At 34.7% G+C, this 25,757-nt stretch overlaps 2 protein-coding genes across 2 annotated transcripts in view; both read left to right on the forward strand.

Annotated features, from left to right (window-relative positions):
* GULP1 (GULP PTB domain containing engulfment adaptor 1) overlaps positions 1-25,757 on the forward strand; it is a 1,103,064-nt gene that overhangs the window by 273,812 nt on the left and 803,495 nt on the right. The gene's annotated exons all lie outside the window — the stretch shown is intronic.
* LOC129488157 (hsc70-interacting protein-like) overlaps positions 1-25,757 on the forward strand; it is a 146,361-nt gene that overhangs the window by 112,437 nt on the left and 8,167 nt on the right. Inside the window, exon 2 of the mRNA XM_063645628.1 lies at positions 23,089-23,194. The gene's annotated coding sequence lies outside the window, so the exon portion shown is untranslated. The remainder of the gene's footprint in view (positions 1-23,088; positions 23,195-25,757) is intronic.

The raw sequence follows: 25,757 nt of genomic DNA on the forward strand, positions 1-25,757 counted from the left end.
TAAAAACTGAAGCTATAAAGCTACTAGAAGAAAACATATGGGAAAAGCTCCTTGACATTTGTCTGGGAAATAATTTTGTGGTAATCACATCAAAAACACAGGCAACAATAGCAAAAAACAGGTAAGTGAGATCATGTCAAACTAAAAAGTTTCTGCACAGCAAAAGAAACAATCAAAATAGGGAAAGGGAAACCTACAGAATGGAAGAAAATATGTGTAAACCATATATCTAATGTGGGGTTAGTATTCAAAATATATAATCAACTCATATAACTCAATAACAAAAAATTCAAATAACCCATTTTAAAAATCAGCAAAGAAGATCCTGAAGATATTTCACTAAGGAAAGCATACAAATGACCATTAGGTATATGAAAAGGTGCTGAACATCACTAATCATTAGAGAAATGCAAATCAAAACCACAATGATATATTGCTTCATACCTCTGTAATTCGGTATTATCAAAAAGACAAAAGATAAGTTGATGAAGATGTAGAGAAAAGGGAACACTTGCACACTGTTGGTGTGAATGTGTTATAAATTAGTGCAACCATTGTGAAAAACAGTATGGAAATTCCTCAAAAAATAAAAACTAGAACATAGAATGGAAGCACAGAAAGATGGCCAAATAGAAGCAACTTACCAGTATTGAATCATGAAGAAATTCAAAACCTGAACCATAATTAAAAATCTTCCAGCAAAGAAAAACCTGGGACCTGAAGGTTTTACTGCTGAATTCTATCAAACAATTAAAGAAGAACTAATACCAATCCTACTCAGACTGTTCTGCAAAATAGAGGAGGAGATAATACCTCTGCACTCATTCTACAAAGCCAATATTACCTTGATACAAAACCCAGACGAACACACATCAAAAAAAGAAAACTGCAAACCAATATCCATGACGAATATTGATGCAAAATCGTTGACAAAATATTAGCAAACTGAATTCAATACCACATTAAAAAGATCACTCATAACCAAATCAGATCTACCCTGGGATGCAGGGATGGTTCAATGTATGCAAATCAATCAATGTGATACATCATATCAAAATAATGAAGGATAAAAAACCATATTAACTGATACTGAAAGAGGATTTGATAAAATTCAACATCTTTTCATAATAAAAAAACCACTCAAAAACTGGTTATAGAAGGAATATATCTCAGCATAATAAAAGCCATATATGACACAAACATAGCTAATATCATATTGACTGGGGAAATACTGAAAACCTTTCCTCTAGGATCTAAACTATAACAAGGATGTTCATTTTCACCACTGTTATTCAGAATAGTACTGGAAGTCTTAGATTAACAATCAGACAAAAAAAAAGAAGTAGAGCATATATAAATCGAAAAGAAAGAAGTCAAATTATCCTTGTTTGCAAATGATATAATCTTATATTTGGAAAATCGTTAAGACTCCAGCAAAAATATTTTAGAATGAATAAACAATTTCAGTAAAGCTGCAGGATACAAAATGAACATAATAAAATAAACGGCATTTCTATATGCCAACAGCAAACAATCTGAAAATGAAATCAAGAAAGTAATCCTATTTACCAACGTTACAAATAAAATTAAATACCTAGGAATTAACTTAAATAAACAAGTGAAAACTCCCTACAATAAAACTATAAAACACTGATGAAAGAAACTAAAGAAAATACCAAAAATGGCAAGGTATTCCATATCCATGGATTGGAAGAATCAATATTGTTAAAATGTCCATACTACCTCTATTATTTCCATTCTTGCACTGCTATAAAGAGAAAAGAGATGGGGTAAATTATAAAGAAAAGAGATTTAATTGTCTAATGATTCTGCAGGCTATGTAGGAAGCATGACACTGGCATCTGCTTGGTATTTGGAGAAGCCTCAGGAAAATTACAATTACGGTGTAAGGTGAAGGGGAAGCAAGCATGTCACCTGGCAAGAGCAGGAGCAAGACAGAGCAACTGGGGACGTGCTAACACTTTTAATTGACAAAATCTCATGAGAATTATTGTGAGAAGTGTACCAAGAGGGATGATGGGAATTATTCATGAGAAATCTATCCCCATGTTTCAGTCACCTCCCACCAGGCCTACCTCCAACACTGGGGATCATATTTCAGTATGAGATTTAGGCAGGAACACACACTCAAACTACATCACTACCCAAAGCAATCTACAAATTCAATGCAATCCTTATCAAAATACCAAGGACATTCTTCACAGAAATAGAAGAAATAATCCTAAAATTTGTATGGAACCACAAAAGACCCAGAATAGCCAAAGCTATCGTAAGCAAAAAGAACAAAACTGGGGGAATCACATTATGTGACTTCAAATTATACTACAGGGCCATAGTAATCAAAACAACATGGTACTGGCATACAAACAGACACATAGAACAGTGGAACAAGATAAAAAAAAATCCAGAAACAAATCTTTACATCTATAATGAACTCATTTTTGCCAGAGTTGCCAAGAACATACACTGGGGAAAGGAGTCTCTTCAATAGGTGGTGCTGGAAAAACTAGATATCCATATGTAGAAGAAAGAAACTAGACCCCTCTCTCCATAGACAAAAATCATATCTAAGTGGGTTAAAGATGTAAATGTAAGACCTCAAATTATGAAGCAACTGCAAAAGAAAATTGAGGAAAATCTCCAGGACATTGGACTGGGCAAGTATTTCTTGAGTAATACCCCACAAGCACAGTCAGTCAAAGCAAAAATGGACAAATGGGATCACATCAAGTTGAAAAGCTTTTGCACAACAAAGAAAATAACAAAGTGAGGAGACAATCCACACAATGGGAGAAAATATTTACGAACTACCCATCAGACAAGAGATTAATAATCAGAATATATAAGAAGCTCAAACAACTTTATAAGAAAAAAAGGAATAATCCAATTACAAAATTGGCAAAAGACTTCAATAAGCATTTCTCAAAAGAAGACATACAAATTGCCAATAAGTATATGAAAAGGTGCTCAACATCATTGTTTGTCAGAGAAATGCAAATCAAAATTATAATGAGATATCATTTTATACCACCTAGAATGGCTTTTATCCACCAGGCATAGTGGCTCATGCCTGTAATCCTAGCACTTTGGGAGGCTGAGGCAGGCAGATCACGAGGTCAGGAGTTCGAGACCAGCCCTGGCCAACATGGTGAAACCCCGTCTCTACTAAAAGTAAAAAAATTAGCCAGGCATGGTGGCACGCACCTGTAATCCCAGCTACTCAGGAGGGTGAGGCAGGAGAATTGCTTGACCCTGGGAGGCAGAGGTTGCAGTGAGCCAAGGTCGCGCCACTGCACTCCAACCTGGGTGACAGAGTGAAACTCCATCTCAAAAAAAAAAAAAAAAAAAAAAAAAATGGCTTTTATCCAAAAGACATGTGATTTAAAAAACGGTGAAGATGTGGAGAAAAGAGACTCCTCATACACTGTTGGGGGAATGTAAATTAGTGCAACTACTATGGAGAACAGTATGAAGGTTCATCAAATAACAAAAGATAGAACTATCATATGATCCAGCAATCCCACTACTGGATATTGATCCAAAGGAAATAAAATTAGTAGAGATATCTGCACTCCCATGATTATTGCAGCACTATTCACAATAGCTAAGATTTGGAGGCAACCTAAATGTTAACTGATAGATGAATGGATGAAGAAAATGTGGTACATATACATAATGGAGTACATATTAGGTCTTTAAATGTTATGAACTCAATAATACATTGTTATAGTTATTACTTTATATAATCTTACGTCTCTTAAAAAACTTGAAAAAAGAAACGAGAGAGAGTATGTGTTTGTAGAATTGTTACATGTACCTTTTATTTACCATTTCTTATTCTTTGTGTTTCTTCCATTGAATTATAGTTGCCGTCTGTGTTATTTCTTACTCTATGCAACTTTTCTCCCACCCTCCTCCTCTGTGCTGTTATTGTCAAATATATTATTGTCTAATGTTTTAAACCCAACAATCCAATTATATACATATATTTTATGCAATTATTCCTTAAATGAGTTAAGAAAATGAATAGTAATAATTATCTAATTATACTGTCTTTTATAAATACATAATTACCATTATTGGAAATTTTTTATTTTTTAATGTGTTTTTTATTACTACCCAGTTTCATTAGCTTTAAGCCTGAAGAATTCTTTTTAATATTTTCTTGTGAGTCTGCTAGCAATAAATTCCTCAAATTTTGTTTATCTGAGAATGTCTTCATTTTATCTTCATTTATTAAAGATAATATTGATGAATATGAGATATTTAGTTGACAGTTTTCTTCAAGTTTAGCACTTTAAATATATTATATCTTTGCCTTTTGGCTTCCATTGCTTCTCATGAGAATTCAATTGTTAAACTTATTGGGATTCCCTTATATATCACAAGTCATTTTTCTCTCTGACTGCCTTCAAGACTTTGTCTTTCACATCAACATTTTGACTATGTCTAAGTGTGGATTTCTTTGTGCTTAAAATATTTAGAGTTCATCAAAATTCTTAAATTATCTGATCAATGTTTTTCATCAAATGTAGAAAGTTTTCAGTCATTCTTGGAATATTTTTCTGCCCTTTTCTTTCTCCATTTTATGGTTTTTCCATTATACATTTGTTGGGGTACTTATTGGTGTCTTACTTTTCTCTGTGGCTCACTTCATTTATTCTTATTCTTTTTTCTCTCTTCTTCAGATTACATAACCTGTATTGCTCTATCATCAAGTTTGCTGATTCTTTCCTTTGCCAACTCAAATCTACTGTTGAGCCATTCTAGTGAATGTTTTATTTTGATTATTACATTTTCAACTATAAAATTTTCATGTGGTTCTCCAAAAAACAATTTTTCTTTTCTATTCATGGAACATTATTGCTATATTTTGTTTAAATTTTTTTAGACAGGGTCTCTTAGTTCTTTGAATATATTTATAGTGGCTGATTTAAAGTCTTTGATAACTGCAGCATCTAGACCATTTGCAAATAAGTTTCTATTATCTGCTTCCTTTTTCTGTATATGGTTATGATTATCTCTGTTTCTGTGCATCTCAAAATTTTTTGTTGCAAACGCAGCCTTTCAGATAATACATGGTAGCACCGCATGTTGCTGATCCCATTCACCCCAGGTTATGCTGTAGCTTTTTGATTGGCCATGTATTTATTTGGTTAATAATATTTAGTTGTCATTAAACATTTAAATAATATTTTATTTGTTTAATGGCTAGACTGTTTCTGCAGAGTCATTTCTCAGCATGACCACGTGACTTTTGATATACTCGCTCAGAATTTTTCTTATTTTAATATTTCAGCCTGGTTATGTAGGTGTTGTCCCTGGATTAGCACAGGTCATTTATTACTCAGGAGTTGTGCTTAATCCCTCTTTACCTGTTAGATTTTTAATCTTTCTCATTGAACGTATTTGTGGTGTGGAGGCTGCTGTTAGAGTCAAAGGAGTCTGTTCTTGCCACATCTTCACCCAAGTATGAGTAGCTTAGATTTTACTTCTCCATTCACTCCTGGAGGGCAACACCTTGGCCATACATGCAATCTTCCAGGTTGCCATGGATACATGTAATTTCATTTTTAAGCTTAGTTTTCTAGGAGTTGCCCCTATGTCAAAGTAGCTTATTGTTTAGCTAGAAAATGGTCAGAGATTGTGCTTAAGCTCTTGCGCCACTGAGATTTCTGCCCTTTGCTGATGCCCGTTGTTGTGGTTAAGGAATGCTTTCAAATATTCTCTACATCCTGCCCTGATTACTCCTGACAAGGTACAGTTTAGAGCATATAGACAGCCCTTCCGACCCTGTTGGCTGTCATCACAGGATAGGCCTTCTTGGCTCACTCATTCTCTGGTTCTCGGTGATAAAATTCTGATGTTCAGCAGTTTTGCTTATTAATACTTGTATCACGGAGTTATAGATATGTCTTCTTAATTGCCCTTCACCAAAAACTCCATTGCTTTTAGCAGAATCCTTAGGCATGAAATCCTCCATAATTTGTTCCAAATAAAATTAGTTTCTTCATGCAGAGCTATGGAGCTCTTCGTCCTTAAGGACGACCTCTCCAGCCTGCCTCTCCCCATAGGTAGAAACTCTGTACTACTACACGCGAACTGGGTACAGGGACAGTAGCCTACCTTTTCTGGAGTGACAGCTCTGCCTCGAGAGTGTAGGTTGGAAGGGGCTCTGGTCTTTTGGCCTTGCCTCTCCTGGTATGTAACCTATGCCCTAAGAGTGAGCTTGTAGCTATTGTGTAAGAGAACAGGACACAGTATTCTTGGTCTGTTGCATCTAGGGTAAAACTTCACCCTTGTGAATAAAGGCTAGGTGAAGCAAGGGTCCTCTCAACCACACCTGCCTGAAATAAAACTTACATGGACTTAACATGGCTGAGGGTGGAATGAGAAATTCTTACAGCCTGTTCGCTCCACCTGCAAGTTGAAACCAAAGCCCCACCTGGAATCTGAAGGAGAGAGAGCACCCCATCTTCTTGGCTTCACCTTCCTATATTAGAGCTCCTGGAGTACTTTTTTGTTTTTCATAAGATGGAGCCTATGAGGGATGGGTGAGAGGCGGAGGTGGGGGTGAAGGTAGTTTGTGGTTCAAATGCCACAGATCCTTACGATTCTAAACAAATTGAGAAGATTTTCTTGAAAAAATGTTACTCCTTTGTTCTCCATATGCCCATAAAAAAATTTTCGGCTACCTCAGAGTAGCTTCTCCAGAAATACAGAGTTAACTCAAGGCAAAGGCAACATGAGACACCTCAATTTGAAGGCTTGTCCAAAATATTCCCCACCTCAGCTCTGAGCAAGTTGAATCTTTTCCCTGCTGCCTACTTGATTCTCAAAATGTCCCTGATTTGGCCAGTGGTTGCTTGCTTGAGCTGGCTCCTGTATCTTTTTGATGTGTCTCTCCCATTGTTTGAATATCTCTTTATTTTCAGGCACAAAAAAACAATGTTTTATGTTCATGTGAATCAGGCATTTCTCCAAAGAGTTATAATTCCTTTCTAAAGCAGTTTTAAGAGTATTAAATATAATCTCTAAATGTTGGGAGCGCTAATGGGATTTTCTTTCCATTCTTTCTTATTAAAATATTTTGATAAAGAAATTTCCTATCGCCCACTCCAAATTTATCTGAGCCAAAAGGGACTCAGATAAATTTATCTGAGTCTGACTACATATTATTTTCCCATTTAGCTTAGACTTGTCATCATGCATTTTAACCAAGTCCTCACTAAAATAACTCATTAGCACCTTTTCTGTGATGCCAGTTTTCAAACCTGTAACAATATAATCTACTTCTTTCAAAAAGTTATCAAACTTAAAAGAAAGAAAACTGAATCTAAAGTTTAAAAAATATAAGCTATATTTACTTCAGGGAAAAAATATCAAACTGTGTCTTGCAACTGCAGAAATTCAACCCATAACCGTATTTCATTTTCTATATTTTTCAGCTTTCTGAAAGTTGATCCATAAGTGTAGTTACTTAAGTCATAACATCAGAAATAGACTTGGAATGAAAAAGAAATATGTCAATATGGTATCTACATATTTTTCTTAAATATGAAAAAATAAAAGTCAAATTATTAAAATGAAGTGGTAGGTAACATATAACTTTTTTTTAGTTTGTATAATGTAGAACTTTAAAAGTTGTTTATTAAAAGAAATGAAATTACATTTTTATTGTTCTTCAAGCCTCTTCAAGGCCATTCTTTCAAACTAACTTTAGATACTCATTTATTTTACACTTGATTCGTTACTGAATTTTATTCCAGTTCTTTGCCCTTGTGTTTGAGGTGGTCATCTCAGATGGTTAGCTTTTTTTCCTCATGAAACATTTTTCTTTATGTTGTAATAACTTCATATTTTCTATTATAAATTCTTTGGAAGTTAGCCCTAGTAAATAAAATTAAATATAATTTTCTAAAATATCTTTATAATTTTTACTCAATTACAATTGATGGTAAGCAGTATTTATTGAACATACAATTCTAATGAAAATTGTCAGTTATCTGTTCTCTGAAATTCTCTCTGGTAAAATTCTAATCTATCAAGTTTTAATAAATTGATTTCTCTCATTTACTACCACATTGCTGAAGATTTAGTCATTGATTTTTTCTCACAAATATAAAAACTAAAAACATTATTTACTTATTTATTTCTATTTATTTATTTATTTATTTATTTATTTATTTTATTTATTTTTGAGATGGAGTCTCTGTCACCCAGGCTGGAGTGCAACAGCACGCAGTCTTGGCCTACTGCAACCTCCACCTCCCGGGTTCAAGTGATTCTCCTGCCTCAGCCTTCCAAGTAGCTGGGACTACAGGCCCGTGCCACCACATCCAGATAAATTTGTATTTTTAGCAGAGATAGGGTTTCACTATGTTGGCCAGGCTGCTCTCGAACTCCTGATCTGATGATCTGCCCGCCTCGACCTCCCAAAGTAGTGGGATTACAGGCGTGAGCTACCGCGCCTGGCCAAAAGAACATTTTTTAAAATCACCTTTTAGGATGCAGCAGAGGATAGACATGACTATTTTAAAACAAATATTTAATAATTAAGTAAATCTAGATAATTCTTAGTATTTTAGCTAAAATTTTTCTACCGCTTTATATTACTTGATTTGTTCATAATTCAAAAGGTTGAAATTACAAGAACGTGGCTTTAGAATGTCCAAGACATGAACTCAGTATTTACATGCGTGTGATTCTGGGAAATCCTTTAGCATGATGGATCCTTTTTCCACTAAAAAATAGGATAGGCCGGGCGCGGTGGCTCACACCTGTAATCCCAGCACTTTGGGATGCAGAGGAGGGCGGATCACGAGGTCAAGAGCTTGAGACCATCCTGGCCAACATGGTGAAACCCCATCTCTACTAAAAATACAAAATTAGCCGGGAATGGAGGCACGCTCCTGTAGTTCCAGCTACTCGGGAGGCTGAGGCAGGAGAATGGCTTGAACCCGGGAGGTGGAGGTTGCAGTGAGCCAAGATCGTGCCACTGCACTCCAGACTGGCAATAGAGCGAGACTCCGTCTCAAAAAAAAAAAAAAAAAAGATAATGACATCTACTTTCTAGAGTTGCATTAATTATATCTTTATAACATAATGTGTGTGAAGCACACTGCCAATATATGATTACATATGTAGGTTATTTATTATTTTTTGAGACAAGGTCTTGCTCTGTTGCCCAGGCTGGAGTTCAGTGGTGAGATCTTGTGTCACTGAAACCTCTGACTCCTGGATTCAAGGGATTCTGCCACCTCAGCATCCTCAGTAGTTGGGACTACAGGCGAGCACCACCACACCCAGCAAAGTTTTGTATTTTTTGGTAGAGACGTGGTTTCACCATGTTGGCCAGGCTGGTCTCTTAACTCCTGATCTCATGTCATTCGCCCACCTCGGCCTCCCAAAATGCTGGGATTACAGGAGTGAGCCCCCCTGCCCGGCCATTTAGATCATTGTTAATGAGTGCCCATAATATGCTGTTTCCTTATACAAGCATTTGTCTTCCTTCTAATATTTACTTATGCAACAAAATTTACCTGTAATTTTAATTAAAATAGTTCCACATCTTGTTTCAGCTCTTACTTTCAAACATAAGGTAACACTAGCTTAAAATAAGTCATATTAAAAAATTCATAACCTTAACTGTATTTTTAAAGCTTAGCATTTTCAATTGCTTTCCACTTTGTATATCTTTTTTAAGATTCTCTGAGTTATATGTGCTTTCTAAAACAGTGCACACATAGCTGTCAAAACTAAACTATGCAAAGGAAAGGTCAGATTTCGACAGATAATTCCTGTTGCCGTGGAAACAGTTGGTTTTGGAAAAAGCTGCAAGTTCTTCTAAATAATCACAGATTCAAAAACTTCATGGTCTTCCTTTGACAGGTGTAGTGATGTAAGTATTACCTAAAAAAGGGCCAATTCATAGGTCAGTCCTATCTAAGAATTTTGAATATTGCCACTAATTTATCTGTCTTTAAGAGGCACCTATACGTGCTATTCAGGGTCACATTCTTCTAGATAAAAAGCCACAAATAAAATGAATCAGATATTTTCATTGAGACAAATTACTTGCTTATTACACTTTCTTTTGGATCAGTTATCATAAACTTCATTTCTTCTGCTTCATGGAAGAGTGAGCAAGATACTGAATAGCTTTAGCCTTATACCTTTTGGATATTTCTTTGTTTTGTTGGGAGAATTTATGTTAGATATACTAGTCTTCTATGCATTTGAGACAAGGGTATAGGAACATAGGATTTACACTGATGCCATGTAGAGCCAACAGGGGCCGCTTGAAAGAGATCAATAATGAATTAGAAAATATTTGGGGTTATACTCTTTTTTAGAGATCCATGCACTTGATAAAAAAAGTTATTATTAGCAACCAAGGTTGAATTGTATTGGGACCACTTTCCACATGAACTGCATAAGATCTGGAATCAATTATTTATCTCTCAACTTGCCTATGTACATAGTAGTATTTTTTTTTATTAGACCTACACTGATAATAAGCACCTTGGAAAAATTTGCAGGTAGAAATTTTAGTTACTTGATTACTACTTTTTCCCTCTCACTTTTTGAACTTTTTTCCTTATTTCTTGTCTTATTTTCTTTCTTTCCTCCTTAAATTTGTCAAACTATTTTAATAATTCCACATGGGTAAATACAATTAATAGGTGAAGTTCATGAGAATGTCATTTAAAAATTCAGAAATTTTCAAGTACATATAATTTTGCTTTAATGGCATCAGAACTAATTTTATTTGATCTTTCTTTTTCCAAACACCCATGAAAATACTTTTGAATGAAACTTAGAAAGAACTTTGAAAATATAAAATTTGTATCAATCATTTCTAAAAGTCTAGGAGGAAATGTGTGCTAACAATAGTTGAGTTTGAAGCACGAACGAGAATCACAATTAGTTGTTTTACTGCTGGAAAATAGTTTAGAACAAACTACAATGTGGGTGACAATGTAGGTGATTGATGGTCCCATAAAAGATGTAACCTGTTGTAACAATTATTCCTCTCTGATAACTGCACATTGTCAACCTTCCAGCAGAACAGATACTAAAGTGGAAATTCACAAAACCAAGGCATGGGTTAAGATTTATAATAGTATAGCAGTATTCTAAATGATAACCACTTGAACTAAGGGAGAAAAGGTGGATAAAAAAATGTATGAGAGATGTTAAGGTAGAATTCTATGACTCAGTTCTCTTACTTACATGGCCAAACCCCAATTTATCCTTTTATATGAACCCCAAAATGAACACTTAGTGAATTTGAAAAAAATGACTACTCTTTTTCATGCTTCCAGACACTATTCAAATTGCCAATATCCATATCTTATCAGAAGGTAGAGTTCTCAGAATGTAGAGTACAGATTTTCATCCTACCATATTCAACTCTATAGCCCTAATGTTTGCTATTGTACCTGTCAAAAAGTCATCATTCAATACATATTTGCTAAATTCAACTGTATCTCTGTTACTTTCTCAATTGTTTTTGTTTTTCTTTTCTTATCAGCTTCCTTGGGTTGAATACTTTCTCCTTTTAAATCCAGTATTTGGGGTATGCAAGCAAAATCTACAAAGATGAAAGGAATTGAGGTTAGTCACAGTCTGACTTTACAATGGTCTTTCAAATAGATAGGGTTCAGTATTAGAGAAGTGCATACCACTTCTTTATGCTTATAAGAGTCACAATAGGGTTTAGCTGTAAATAATAGCTTCAGACATTAAGGATGTGTCTTTGAAAAAGACTGGTGAGCCATATTTGAGGGGTTTTCTTTAAAAATAAGTTAATTCTCATTTATGGGGACTATAGATAATCTTCGTTCATTTGATATACTATATTAAAAGTGTGCAATAACTAAGATATTAGGTTCAGCAGTAAAGTTTGTAAAGTAGTCTCTATAATAATTAATCTGTCTTGGTATCTATAATAAGTATTAGAGACATATTCAGCCTTAACGAAACATAAAATTTAGATTTACTAGTCAATTTTAGAATCCACAGAAATTATTTATTTTGATATTATAAGCAAAACATCTGTGTTTCTTTTGCTATTTTAAACATAAAATACAAAGTTAAACAAACAAATTTGATCTTTATAAAATAATTATGTTATGTCAACAGTATTCCAGCTTATTCTAGAAATTCCAAGTTAGTAAGATAGACAGACACATTCCATCATTTTCCTATATGTATAAATTGGGCTTCCTCTCTGTTATTTCATTTACAGAGAAAGTGTATAATCAGTTTAGGACCATCTATCAAACATTTTATCATTGCACTGTAGTTCAAGGTAATCATACACAGGAGCAACAATTTCTGTGATTCTCTGCCAGGATATCACACACACAATATAAATGGAGAGACCCAAACAGGAGACTTCTTCAGTAACTCCTTAGCAGGTATAGAGAACCTCATACCAGTATCCTAAAGTGAAATTGTTAATTACTAGGGGAAAGGATGACAGAAAGAGAAAAGATAAACTGGGAAATATTCACACAGAAAGAAAACAGTATTTGGAACATTTAAAAAATTACCCAATTTTCTATTTTTAATTTTTTTTAGGAAGAAATACATTAGTACTAAAAACCTAACAATTAAATATATATGTATGTGTATGTGTGTGTGTGTATATATATATATATATATATATGCACAAAGCCAAAGTATCTCCTCTATCCCTGTTATGTATGCAGAGCCCAAGGTCCCCTCTCCTCAACATTTAATCAGTTTGTTTTGTATTTATTAATTCATTATGTAGAGAGAAACAAATATAATCCTCCAGAGAGAGAGAGAGTGCAAAAATTAGGTTGGTACAAAACTAATTGTGTTTTTTGCCATGAGAAATAAGGGCCATTAAAGGCTCTCTCTCTCTCTATATATATATGTATATATATACATATATATATACATATATACACATATATACGTATATACACATATATATACATATATACACATACACACATATATACATATATACACATATATACATATATATATACACACACACATATATATATAAAATAGGATTTACACTGATACCATGTAGAGGAGAGATATATATATATATATCTATATATAGAAAAGAGAGAGAGAGGGTTATATTTGATGAAAGTAACCTCTTTTATAGATAAAGTAACAAACTATACACATGATTCCACACCTTACTTTTTTATTAAAAATGTCCTTTGGGACACATTTTACATATCAGCTTCAATGTGTAAGGACCATGGAAGTCATCACCCCAGTCCATCTACAGAAAAATACACCTAGACTCAGACCTTACTATTACAACTGGATATATAAATATAAAAATGAAATACTGTAAAACTTCTACAAGAAAACACAGAAGAAGATCTATGTGACCTTTATTTTGGTAATAAGTGTTTAGATAGAACACCAGGGCATGATCCTTGCAAGAAAAACATTTGATAATTTGGACTTTACTAAAATTAAAAACCTCTGTTCTCTGAAAGACATTGTGGAGAGAACAAAAAGACAAGCCATAGACTTGAAGAAAATAAATTTAAGCACATATCTCATCAAGGACTTATACCCCCATTATATAAAATCTCTTAACAATAAGAAAAAAAGACACAAATGCACAAATGATCTGAACAGACACCTCAGCAAACAAGAGATACGAATGGCAGATAAGTATATGAAAAGATACTCACCGCCACTAACATTAAAGAATTTCACATTACAACAAGGAGATACTGCTATACACCATTAGAATGATGAATTTATAAAACCTGATAATACCAGTTGCTGGGAGGATGCAAAGCAATAGGAGCTCTCCTTCACTACAAGTGCAAACAGAAATGGGTACAACTACTTTAAAAGTCAGTTTAACATTTTCTTATAAAGCTAAACATAGTTTTACCATACAATTTAACACTCACTGTCTTAGTATTTACCCAATATATTTAAAAATGTATGTCCATACAACACCTGAAAACAATTATAACAGCTTTATTGGTCATCACCAACTTTGGAATCAACCAAATATTCTTCAGTGAAAGAAAAGCTAAACTTAGGTACATCCGAACATTGGCATATTATTTATTAATGAAAATAAGTAAACTATGAAGGCACAAGAAAACAGGGAGATAATCTAAATGCATATTGTTTTGTGAAAGAAGCCATTCTGAACAGACTACATACCGCAGGATTCCAATAATATAACATAATGAGATTGTCAAAATCAGAGAGATGATAAAATGATGAGTGGTTGTCAGGGCATCAGAGGACTGTAAGAGGATTGAATATTGAAGTACAGGCGATTGTTTAGGAAAGAGGAACTATTCTGTATGATATTATAATGGTGGACTGGTGACACTAGGCATATGTCAAAACATATAGAACTATACAACAGGAAGAATTAATTTAATAATGTAAAGTTAAAGAAATTATTCCATATGTCTGGTATCCCAGGATGGAATTCAGAATGTGGTAAAATAATTTAACTGTGTAAGAAATTTATGAAAGTACCTCACTGAAGGGAATGAGGAAAAGGCACAGGACTAAGTCACTTTGAATTAAGTAGGTAGGAAAACTAAAGGTAAAAGAAACTACATGATTACTGTACTCTGTGGGCTAAGGACTCTGATACTGCTCTACATGTAAACTAGGATTGAACAATTAAGCAAATGGATAAAAGATGGCATGAGCCAAGTCTCTATTGAAGGAAGAAGTTACAGCTAAGCAAGGGAGGAGGCTAGAATAATCAATGTGGTAATAGATTACAGTTGAAGATGCCATATCAATTCACAATTATCTTAATACAGACACAGGTGGTTTCATAAAAATATTTATAGGTCTCTGTATGGACACAGGTTAGCATACACACATATATTCTCCTGATCTGTCAACTGAGAGGGCCTAGAAGCCATGGCACAGCAGTAGAAATGAGCACGTTTAGTACTCAAATCATGGTTTCTAATGCTATTTTCTGATCAAAGAAACCAAGGGAATATAGGTGAATCTTGAAAGATCTTTATTGCCAGATAGTAATAGTGTTTAAAAACAAGGAGAGAAAAGAAATAACCCACAATGAATGGTGGAGGTCATATCAAAGAGATACAAGATCCAACAGAAAGATCTCTCAATGATACGGAAGGCTAAGACAATTTGAGCAGGGCATAAAAAAATTAGTCCTGGGCCAGGTGCGGACGCACGCCTGTAATCCCAGCACTTTAGGAGGCCGAGGCGGGCAGATCATGAGGTCAAGAGATTGAGACCATGCTGGTCAACATGGTGAAACCCTGGCTCTACTAAAAGTACAAAAATTGGCTGGGTGCAGTGGTGCATGCCTGTTGTCCCAGCTACTCAGGAGGCTGAAGCAGGGGAATCACTTGAACCTGGGAGGCAGAGGTTGCAGTGAGCAGAGATCACACCACTGCACTCCAGCCTGATGACAGGGCAAGACTCTGTCTCAAAAAAAAAAAAAAAAAAAAAGTCCTGAATTACAATCTGTAGCATCAAGTACTGAATAAATAAATAAAATGGGAAGGATACAAAAATCTGTGTGCAGAAGAAATCCAAATAATTTATATAAATTCTTATTTCTCAATGACATGGAACATAACTCCCCACTCTTTAATTTTGGCAGCTCATTATGAATTATTTCCAAAGAGTACAGCATGGAAAGGGAGAAAAGGGTAACTTTACAGTAAGATTAAGCTGGTAACCACAACCTTAGTCATGTGACCAAGGTCAATATTATTAAGTCAGGTTGGTAGTATGTGCCTTTGATATGATAAGATGAAAATAGTGCTTTTGCACTGTGGTCTTTCAACTCACAATGCACAACCTCAGTCTAATTATGAAAAAAACCATCATTCAAATCACATTTTGGGGATAATTTACAAAATATCTGACCAGTACACCTCAAAACCATGTAAGACATCAAAAGTAAGGAAATTCTAGAAAACCTCTCACAGCCAAGAGGAGCCTAAGGAAGCATGGACACTAAATGTAATATCATGTTCTGGATTGGATCCTGGAACATTAGATAAATAAAGGGACATTAGGTAAAAACTAAGAAAGTCTGAATGAAGTATGGAATTCATTAGCTAACAATGTATTAAAATTGGTGCATTCATTGTAACAAACATACCATGCTAACATTAGACATTAATAATAAAATTGTGTGGGGTAAGTGAGAAATCTCTGTACTACCTTGGCAAGAAGGGACAGCTGGTGTGGGGAATAAGAGCCTGAGTTGGGTGAGGAAGGCTTCCCTACTGGTGTGGCATGGCCTGGTGTTGGGTGCTACACACAGTGAGGTGATAGAAAAGGGAGGGATGATTATTTTTAAAAAGTAAATAATTAAGGTTATGGGAGGTAGTTTCTCCCTGTCAAAAAGGAAGTTACACATATGGAAAGGAATAAAAGTCAAATGAACCTTGAAGAGCTTCCCTGTCCTTCAATCTATCTATGCAGCTCTCTGTATATGTGCCTGCGTGTGTAAACGTACATGTATTCCCTAGCTCTGTCTACGGTGAGGACCTCGGAGTATGCACACACCTGGCACCTAGATATTCGATCGTTGGGAAAGTGGTTGATTCTAGGTCTGGGGCAGGGAGATTACAAGAAAAGGCTAGAATGCACCGTTGTGTCAGAAATAAAGGAGGCTCTCAAAGAAAGTTGGAAACATGAGAAAAAGACACAGAAGTCAGCTTGAACAGGGTCCCACTAGGAAATTAGGACAATTTGAGCATCAAAATATGTAATAATAGTAATGAATTATAACCGATTGGATAAAATAGGAATCCATGAGACCATACTAACAAACATTTTCATGAACATATCGAAAGTTGCATAAGAAACAGGGTAAGTTCATAGTTTGAAAGTACCTATCCACAAAATATCTATTAATTTAAAAGAAAAAAAAAGAGAAAACGTTAGACACCAACTTGTTCAAGTGATCAAATTAAATATAATCAGAAATGAAACAAATTGGCTGCTCTGCCTATGGAGTAGCCATTCTTTATTCCTTTACTTTCATAATAAAATTGCTTTCACTTTAAAAAAACTAACGAAACAAATGAAAATTGTTCTTTATATGATAGATGCAATGAGAACATAACATCTCTTCTGTGTTATTTCTGCCAAGGTATATAACCTGAATCTAACCATAAGGAAACAGCAGGTAAGCTTTCCAAACTGAAGAAGGCTGAATACCTGACAGCTAAAACAACCTGAACGCTAATATGTAATTCTTAACTGGATTATTTTGGTATAAAAGACATTTGCAAACAATTGGCAAAAATTTCATAGCCTCTGAGGATTAGAAGTCAGTAATTGATAAATGCTATATTTCTGACCTATTTATAGGTCTCTGTATGGACACAGGTTAGCATACACACATATATTCTCCTGATCTGTCAACTGAGAGGGCCTAGAAGCCATGGCACAGCAGTAGAAATGAGCACGTTTAGTACTCAAATCATGGTTTCTAATGCTATTTTCTGATCAAAGAAACCAAGGGAATATAGGTGAATCTTGAAAGATCTTTATTGCCAGATAGTAATAGTGTTTAAAAACAAGGAGAGAAAGGAAATAACCCACAATGAATGGTGGAGGTCATATCAAAGAGATACAAGATCCAACAGAAAGATCTCTCAATGATACGGAAGGCTAAGACAATTTGAGCAGGGCATAAAAAAATTAGTCCTGGGCCAGGTGCTGACGCACGCCTGTAATCCCAGCACTTTAGGAGGCCGAGGGATGGGTATTTTATGGTCACATTGAAAGATGTCCTTCTTGTAGAAACACACAGTAGAGAATTTGGGAGTGATGATCCATCAGAGTGACCACTTATTCTCAAAAAAATTATTTGTACTGTACACTCAAAGACATGGTTCAATCTCACAAACACAACATTGTATTAAGAAGCAAAAAAGAGCCCACAAAGCCAAAGCAAGGCTAAGCAAACAGAACAAATCTGGAGGCATCATATTACCTGATTTCAAACTGTACTGTGAAGTCCATAGTCACCAAAACAGCATGGCACTGGGATAAAAATAGGCATAGAACAGAATAGAGAACTCAGAAATAAACCCAAATACTTAGAGCAAACTGATCATCGACAAATCAAACAAAAACGTAAGTTGGGGAAAGGGCACTCTATTCGACAAATGGTGCTGGATAATTGGCAAGCCACACGTAGGAGAATGAAACTGGATTCTCATCTCTCACCTTATACAAAAATCAACTCAAGATGGATCAAGGACTTAAATCTAAGACCTGAAACTATAAAAATTCTAGAAGATAACATCGGGAAAACCCTTCTAGACATTGCCTTAGGTAAGGATTTTATGATCAAGAACCCAAAAGCAAATGCAATAAAAACAAAGATAAATAGTTGGGACTTAATTAAAGTGAAGAGCTTTTGCATGGCAAAAGGAGCAATCAGCAGAATAAACAGACAACCTACAGAATGAGAGAAAATCTTCACAATCTATACATCTGACAAAGGACTAATATCCAGAATACACAATGAACTCAAACAAATTAGCAAGAAAAAAAAACAATCCCATCCAAAAGTGGGCTAAGGACATGAATAGAAAATTCTCGAAAGAAGATACACAAATGACCAACAAACATATGAAGAAATGTTCAATATCACTAATTACTAGGGAAATGCAAATCAAAACCACAATGTGATACCATCTTACTCCCATAAGAATGGCCATGATCAAAAAGTCAAAAAAAATTAGATGTTGGCATGGATGCAGTGAACAGGGAACACTTCTACACTGCTGGTAGAAATGTAAACTAATACAACCACTATGGAAAACCGTGTGAAGATTCCTTAAATAACTAAAAGTAGAACTCCCATTTGATCCAGCAACCCCACTACTGGGTAATTACTCAAAGGAAAAGAAGTCATTAGGCAAAAAATCTTGCACACGCACGTTTAGAGAAGCACAATTTTCAATTGCAAAAATGTGGAACTAACCCAAATGTCCATCAATCAACGAGTGGATAAAGAAACTATGGTTTATATTTGTGTGATAGAATACTACTCAGCCATAAAAAGGAATGATTTAATGACATTTGCAGCAACCTGGATGAGGCTGCAGACTATTATTCTAAATGAAGTAACTAGAGAATGGAAAACCAAACATTGTATGATTTCACTTATAAGCGGGAGCTAAGCTATGAGGACGCAAAGGCGTAAGAATGACACAATTGACTTTGGGGACCTAGAAGGAAAAGGTGGGAAAGGGGTGAGGGATAAAAGACTACAAATTGTGTGCAGTGTATACTGCTCAGGTAATGGGTGCACCAAAATCTCACAAATCACCACTAAAGAACTTATGTAGTCAAACACCACCTGTTCCCCAGTAAGGATATGGGAGGAATTATGGAAATAAATATTTTAATGAATACAAAATAAGCAGCAAGAATATGAATAACAAGCAAATAAAAACAATACATTTAGTAGAGTTTCATTTTTTAAACTTTAAAAACAGGTAAAATCAAGCTACATTTTCTAGAAAATATACATGATGAAAAAATTTAAAAAAAACAAAGAGGATGCCATAGAAGTCAAAAGAAGTGTTACACTTAGAAGAAATGGAAGGGATCACAAAAAGTTTTTTGACTTGGATCATCGTTACCTTGGATGTATACTTTAAGTTATATAGTGATTTGTACTTATTATATTTATGTATATTTTAAATGAAAAACATTATAAGAAATCATGATATAATTAGTTTATACTCTTGAAGTATAATCTCAGAGTGAGAATTGCCTTACTCACTGCCATATTTTATCTAATCTATGACACTATCATTTTTCTGTGTCACCAGTATTTTATACCAGAAGAAAAGAAAAAATATCTACCAGTTATATTTATAAGACACATCCTAACATCAAGCATACTAACATGTGAAAAAATGTAGGTCTTTCTCTTAATCACAGCTATATAATACTGTCTCAATAGTGTAGTTATTTTATCTCAGCTTCTTATTAAAAATGAGTTGAATGCTTTTGCAGAATTAACTCAAATACTGTGAACTAAAGATCCTTACTCCAACAAGTATGTTCCAATTTGCGTTTTTATTTGCCATCCCAATTCATTTAACAAAGTAAAATGCTCAGATCATTTTTAAATAGAAAGTAAATGCAACACTCCTCCTAAGACAGAAGTTGAGGAAAAGTCTTTCTGATTACACTTAGATAGATAGTTACACATTCTAATAAAACAAGTCCTTATATATAAAATGTCAAAGTATATATAATTTATATATAATTATGTATATAAAATATATATAGTATATATGGCAATGATATATATTACTATACTTAAAATATATATTAACATATGTATATAATTATATATATTTATATATAAAATCAAATTACTTCGTGTCACTTTTCTACACTTAAAATCTATTTCCCCTGTTTCCTTCTATCTTTCCCTCATTGAAATTCTTCTCTCAAATATGCAAATACCGCATCCCCTTGGGACAGTTTAAAATCAAAATTAGTTATGCTAATTATCTCATTTGGGTTGACCTAATTAAATTTAATTAGTTCGTCTTGTTAATTCTAAACATTATCCTCTGGGAAATTTTACCTTTTGGGTTAAAGTTGTAGAAAATTTAAGTACCCACTTACCCTAACATACTTAGAACCATAGCACATGTAGGTGTTCCAATGTTGTGTGTATAGTCATCTAGCAGTTGATGATACCTCTAGCCATTGATTTTGTTAAAATGTAGATTTCTGGTGGAAATTTACTGAGGAAAATGTCAAGGTTTTAATTAGTAATTATATTCTTCCATTTAAATCAAAGTCACAAAAATATAAAATCATGATATTCAATGTGACTAATACTCTAATAAACTGCTTTACATCCTTATTAATTTTTATTTGTGGAATGTTGTTTTGTGTACTATTGACTCATTCTTAGCTCTTGTGATACTTCCATTCCCTAATACCTTTCCTCTTTTTACTCTCATTGTTCCATTTCATGGAGTATCATTGCCTCAGCCTAACAAAATTAATTTGTATTTCTGAGCGTTCTTCTCTGGTTTCACTTTTCTTCTCTCATTAATGCTCTCCCAGGCGGATTTCACTCACTGTATAAATGGCTTTAATTTCTATGTATGGCCTGGAAAGTGCTTAAATCTTCCTTTTTCAGTCTTGAACTTCACCTTGCAATTCATACATATATCCAAAAATCTGCTCAACATATCAACATTGGTTATCCACAGTCATCAAAAACAAACAACAACAACAACAACAACAACAAAAAACATTCAAACACTGTACTCATCATCTGTACCTATTCTCATTTTTCAGGTCCTAATTATTTCTTACCTGCACTATTTCAGTAAACTTCTTGTGTCTCTTCTTAACCTCCTCTCCCCCACCACCTCCAAGTTCATTATGCCCTCTAACAGCTTCGAGTGATGATCTGGTTTCTTAATTTGAAAGAGTAAACTTGTGTCACTTTCTGCCCCTTTGCTTAAGATAAAAACATTGATCTTTTTCACCTACAAATAAAGTCTAAGTGACTCAGCAAGAATCTGTAAGTCTAGGTTCCCATTTATTGCCCATCTCCTATCAGGGCTTCATTTTGAAATGTATACTTTAAATGATAGCAAGGTTTTGGTATTTCCTGGCACAGAAATTTAAGTTTTGAACATCGATGAGTGTGTTGTTTATTGCTGTCTACGCTTAATGTGCTATTCTTGACTTTTTAATGGTTTTTATATGCAGTTAATATATTGTTATTTGCTAACAATAAGACAAAAAATGATTTAAACAATACAGATATGTAGAAAGTTAAAACAAAATTATCCTAAGCCTGTCTCCTATCCTACTGTTCCAGTCAGTAATCACTGGTTTAAAAAAAGTGATGCATATCTTCCAGACTTTATGTAACTACCTATCTACCTATCTTAAAAATTTGGATTTTTATTCACTCTATGTCAGATATAGATATATCCTGATGTGTGTGTGTGTATATACATATATGCATACATGTATATACATACACATAGATGTAAATATGTAGATGCATACACATACATGCATATATCTATATACATACATGAACATGTGTATATATGCACATGTATATATGTATATACATACATGAACATGTGTATATATGTACATGTATATATGTATACACACACGTATGTGTATACACGTACATGTATATATGTATACACACACGTATGTGTATACACGTACATGTATATATGTATACACACACATGTGTATACACGTACATGTATATATGTATATACACACATGTGTATATATGTACATGTATATATGTATATACACACATGTGTATATATGTACATGTATATATGTATATACACACGTATGTGTATACGTGTATATATGTATATACACACGTATGTGTATACGTATATATGTATATACACACACGTATGTGTATACGTGTATATGTATATACACACACGTATGTGTATACGTGTATATGTATATGTGTATACACACACGTATGTGTATACGTGTATATGTATATACACACACGTATGTGTATACGTGTATATGTATATGTATATACACACACGTATGTGTATACGTGTATGTGTATATGTATATACATACGTATGTGTATATATATGTGCATTTTTTTCTTTTTATAGTTATAGGGGTAAGGCATACAGTATAATTTGATCATTCTGCTATTGGCAGATATTTGTTGGTTTTTCTTTTGGTTTATTATTATTATCTTCTTTTGGCTTATTACTATTATTAGTGCAATGAATGGTCTTGTATTTCCACTGGCCAAACTGGATTTTTTATTCCAGTTTTTAAAAAAAGAATCCAGTCTGATAAATATGCCTCTCATAAATATCTACTGATTACATGATATATATAGAGACAGCATTTTCTATCAAAAACTCTTTAAATATTATTTTGCAAATGACTTTGTCTCATATTAGAAATAAAATATGACAGTAATTACTTAAGAGATTTGATAAACAATTGCATGCATTATTTTGCTACATGTATATTTTTAATTATTTTTAAAAGTTTCTAGCCAGGCATGGCGGCTCATACCTGTAATTCCAGCACTTTGGGAGGCTGAGGCAGGTGAACTGCTTGAGCTCAGGAGTTTGTGACCAGCCCAGGCAACATGGTAAGACCTAGTCTCTCATAAAAAAAAGAAAAAAAAAGTTTCAAGTTTAGTCTAATTTTTTTTTAATAATTTGAATTAAACAGGAAGTGTGATCATTGTTTAATGCCATTTTGGCCAGATTATTTATTAGAATACATAATAAATAAATGTTATGGGAACTCTATTATAAATGAAATATATTTGAGAACTATTAGATGTTGAATGCAACAAGAAGAAAAAGAAAAATACATTTTTGTGTGAATGGAAAGAAATACTCTTCCTTCCTGGTTTTATTAGTTCTATTGGTCTATGTGAAAATGTTACAGGATTCTTTCAGTGCTGCTTTGCCAGCCAGAAATCCCTGCAGCCAGTAGCACCTCTGCCTGGGCTTTGCTCAGCTCTGGGCTCGCCACTGGGCTCACTCCATTCACTTGGCCTGGCAGGCTGCACTCAGCTTGTGCTACCAGCCTGGATTTGACACCCACCATGGCTCTGTGTTCAGTCTGCAGCTGGGCCAGGCATGCTGTGACCTGCTTCGGCCTCGGGCACAGGTGTCTGGATGAGGGGAACATGGTCGTGCCCAAAAACTCAGAGATGCCAGCAATTGCAGAGACCCAAGGGGTGCTATGGCTCTCACCAAGTGAGTCCTGAGATCTGACCCCCAAAGGACATTACAGCTCTTCTTTTTTCGCACAACCCACGGTGCGGCAAACGGGGGTGTGTGTTACAGCTTACCTTCAATCTTGATGCCCACAGCGTGACAAATGAAGGGGTGGCATGTGGCACCCAGCAGCTTTTTCTCCCCATTGGTTGGTGAGCGGGAGGGAGGGTTACAGTGTTACAGCCCCTTTCACACTTGCCATTCTGGGTTTTTGTCCCACAGTCAAGAAGAATTAGGTTATGCAGACACTGGTGAGTGAACAAGGTGAAGAAGAATTTTATTGAGTGATAGAAACGTTTTGACAATGAGAGTGGACCCAATGTGGGCAACCCACTGTGTGAGAGGGGGCCCACAAGTGGGTAACCTAAAGTGTTTCTGAGTCCAGGGCTTTTATGGACTCAGAATGGGGGAGTTTGTGTTGATTGGTCCATGGGCAGGCCTGGATAAAGCACCATTTGACTGGCTAAAAGGCACTGAGGAAGATTTCACTCCAATCGTGGACTCTACCCAGAACTGGCAGCTAGGTTTTCAGGCTTTAAATTGTCTTTGGTTTTAAGGTCAGGTTTCACCAGGGACCCGCCCCTGTCTGCCTAGGAATTTGTCTGTCTCCTGCTGCTATCAAATAACCACAATTTTTAGAATAGGTTTGTTATGTTCCACATTTACAACCCAGGCTTAACAAACTATATTTAAGCTAGATCCTTTATTTTCACACCCTTTAGTTTTGTCTTTTTTTACCTCTCAAGTAAATAGAGCTGTGAATTCAACTCATTACATGAAAGGTTTATTCACTTTGATTGACGCTCTTTTTAAAAAATCAATAATAATTGTATATTCTAATGATAATAATAACACATTTAAAACAAAATTATACATTTTACCAGTTTTGTTTACAAAATAAAATATGAGAGTAAACATCTGAAAAAAAATATCCAAAGAAGGCTGGGTGCAGTGACTCACAGCTGTCATCCCAGCACTTTGGGAGGCCAAGGTGGGTGGATCACTTGAGGCCAGGAGTTTGAGACCAGCCTGACCAACATGGTGAAACCTTGTCTCTACTAAAAATACAAAAATTAGCCGGACGTGGTAGCATGTGCCTGTAATCCCAGCTACTCAGGAGGCTGAGGCAGGGAGAATCGCTTGAACCCAGGAGGCAGAGGTTGCAGTGAACCAAGATTGCACCACTGCACTCCAGCCTGGGCAACAGAGCCAGACTCTGTCTCAAAAAAAAAAAAAAAATGCCCAAAGAACAAACAAGTTTAAGATGAATAATCACAAATTTTCAAATAAATCAAACTCTCCTAAGTTTACTAGAGATTTTGGTCAAAGGATACAAAATTTCAGTTAGCTGCAAGGAATAATTTCTAAGAGATCTATTATACAACATGGTGACTATAGATAACAATGTATTGTATTCTTGAAACATGCTAAGAGAGTGGACATAAAGTGTTCTCACCATTACAATACTCCTGTGAGGTAATGTATATGTTAATTACCTAAATTTAATCATTCCACAATTTATATATGCTTCAAAACATCATGTTGTACATGGTGAAGACATATAATTTTTTATGTCAATTTGAAAAAGAAATAAAAGAGAATGAAAGCAGAATATGCAGTTTTGCCTGGAGTGATGACAGGGCTTGGGTCAACTGAAGGCATTTTTCCTAGACACAAAGAAAATCACTTGTTCTTAAAGACCATAAGCTCCACAAAAGAAAAATCTAAATTTAACTAAAAATGAATAAACTTAGACTATACAAAACAACTTTTTAGTCTCATAAGGATGCGAAGATGTTTGTTTCAACTTGTCCGTATTAGCTATTGATAACTGTAGAACTGATGGTTTGCATTTTGCTTTAGTGATATCTGACAGCTGTTCCTTTGGAACTACTGATGTAGCAATACTTCACCTATGGAAAC

The sequence above is a fragment of the Symphalangus syndactylus genome, chromosome 8 (genome assembly GCF_028878055.3).
Source record: "Symphalangus syndactylus isolate Jambi chromosome 8, NHGRI_mSymSyn1-v2.1_pri, whole genome shotgun sequence".
Taxonomy (NCBI): Eukaryota; Metazoa; Chordata; class Mammalia; order Primates; family Hylobatidae; genus Symphalangus; species Symphalangus syndactylus.